Genomic DNA, 2,500 nt, shown 5'->3' on the forward strand with positions numbered 1-2,500 from the left:
CCTCCCTCTTCGCTGCTCCCCGTACCTTGTTGGACAGTCCTCTGGTCCATCCTCCTCTTCCCCTCTCGTCCGGCGTACGCTTGTTGACCAGTCCTCTCCCATCTCCTCTTCCCCTCTCTCGTACCTGTGTTTGACAGTCCTCCTCCATAGCCTCCCCTACCTCCCCCTCCTCTCCCGTCCTTCTGACAGTCCTCTCCGTCCGTCCTCCCTTGCCCCGTTCTCACCGTCACTTGAGCTGACACGTCCTCTCCGTCCATGCTCCTCCCTCTCTCCCGTACCTTGTTGACAGTCCTCTCCCGTCCCTCGCCTCTCCCCTCCTCCACTCTCTCCGTACCTTGTTGAAGTCCTCTCCCGTCATCCCCCGTCCTGCCCCTCGTCTCGCGTACTTGTTTGACTAGTCTCTCCGTCCTGCTGCCCCTCTCTCCCTCTGCTCGCCCGTACTTGTTGACAGTCTCTCCCGTCTCCGCCTTCCTCCCCCTCTCTCCCGCGGTCCTTGCTGAACCAGTCCTCCTTCCGTCCTGCCCGCTCCCCCTCTGCTCTCCGTCCTTGTTGGCAGTCCTCTCGACCCTGTCCCTCCCCTCCCCCCTCTCTCGCCGTCTTGCTGACAGTCCTCTCCGCGTCCCTCCTCCTCCGCCGCTCTCTGCCCGCGTACCTTGTTGAACAGTCCTCTCCGGCGTCCCCTCGCCTCTCCCCCTCTCTCTCCGTACCATTGTTGGCAGTCTCTCTCCGTCCTCCCCTCTCCGGCCTCTTCTCCCGCTACTTGCTAGAGCTCCTCTGCCGGCGTCGCATTCCCCCTCCTCCCCCTCCTCTCCCGTAGGCTTGTTGACAGTCCTCTCACCGTCCGCTCCGCCCTGCCTCCCTCTCTCGGCCGTACCTTGTTGACAGTCCTCTCACCGTCCATCCCCTCCCTCGCCCGTCTCTTCCGTCGGCTCCGGACTCCTCCCCTCTCGTCCCGTACCGTTGTTGAGCAGTCTCTCCATGCTTCTGCCTTCTTCCCCCTCTCTCCTGGTACTTGTCTGACAGTCCCTCCCATCCTCCCTCCTCCCCTCGTCTCCGTACTTGTTATGACAGTCTTCCCGTCGCCTCCCTCCTCCACCATCTTTCCCGTCCCTTTTTTGCAGTTCTTCTGCGCGTCTTCCCTCCTTCCCTCTCTCCCGTCCCCTCCCTCCTCATCTCTCTCTGCTCCGTACCATTGTTGTAACGAGTCCTCTCCCATCCTCCCCTCTCCCCTCTCTCCCGATACGCTTGTTGACAGTCCTCTCCCGTCCGGCTCCTCCGTCCTCTCTCTGTCGTACCTTGTTGACAGTCTTCTCTCGTCCTTCGCCTCGCTTCCGCTCTCTCCCGTCCTCCACTCCTCCCCCTCTCTTCTGACCGCTACCTGTTGACAGTCCTCTCCCGTCCTTCCCTCTCTCCTGTCCCTCCCCTCCTCCCGCCTCTCTTGCGTACCTTGCTGACGAGTCCTCTCCGTCCATCCGGAGAGAACACTCGTCGTTCGACACGGCGACGACTGTCTCCATTGTGCACAGCGGGCTTAGGTCGTGTACAGGTGGCAAAGTCTGATTGCGCAGTCGCAGGCGTCGAAGCTGCCCGTCATCACAGGTGCGGAATAGAGCGCAAGCGCTTGTTGTTTACGTGAGGAGGCTAAAGATGACACAAGAGGGAAGTGGGGAGTGAGAGGGCATAGGGGGGGAGGGGAGAAAGGGAGGGAGGGCGGGGAGGGAGGGAAGAGGAGGGAGAGAGGAGGCCTTGTTGTTACGCATGGAGACAGGTAGATGTACACAAGAGGACGTCAGGGAGGGAAGAGGAAGGGGAGGAAGGGAGGGAGAGAGGGAGGGAGAGGAGAGAGTAGAGGCCTTGTTGTTTACGATGGAATGTAAAAAAGGGAGTGAGGGAGGGAGAGAGGCGGGGAGGAGGGGGGCAGGAGGGCAGGAGAGAGAGAAGGAGAGGGAGGAAAAGAGGGAGGGAGGGAGGGAGAAGAGGAAAGAGGGAGAAAGGAGGGAGGGAGGGAGGGAGAGACGGAACGGGAGGGCAGGGAGAAAAGAGGGAACAGAGAGGGAGGGAACGGAGGAAGAGAGGAGAGGGAAAAGGAGGGAGGGAAGGAGGAAGGGAGGGGGAGGGAGAGAGGGAGGGAGGGATGCATAAATGAGTGATCAAGTGATACACGGCAGGTAATGCGGCATATTTGACATGCATAATATACCTGTATATAATACTATATATATAATAATCATTATATATATGCGATTCGTGTTACACATATAACTCGCACAGGATGAGTGTAGACTGCAACAAATTTACATTGCTACAGCAGCTAAATATCCGCTCACAAAAGCAGATTGGACGCTATGATATATGAGTCAATCATATATCTCATGTATGCCTCATATATATCTCATATATGTCTCATATATGTCTCATATATCTCATGTATGTCTCATATATGTCTCATATATGTCTCATATATCTTATGTATGCCTCATGTATATCTCATGTATGCCTC

The sequence above is a fragment of the Priapulus caudatus genome, unplaced genomic scaffold (assembly GCF_000485595.1).
Source record: "Priapulus caudatus unplaced genomic scaffold, Priapulus_caudatus-5.0.1 Scaffold2879, whole genome shotgun sequence".
Taxonomy (NCBI): domain Eukaryota; kingdom Metazoa; phylum Priapulida; class Priapulimorpha; order Priapulimorphida; family Priapulidae; genus Priapulus; species Priapulus caudatus.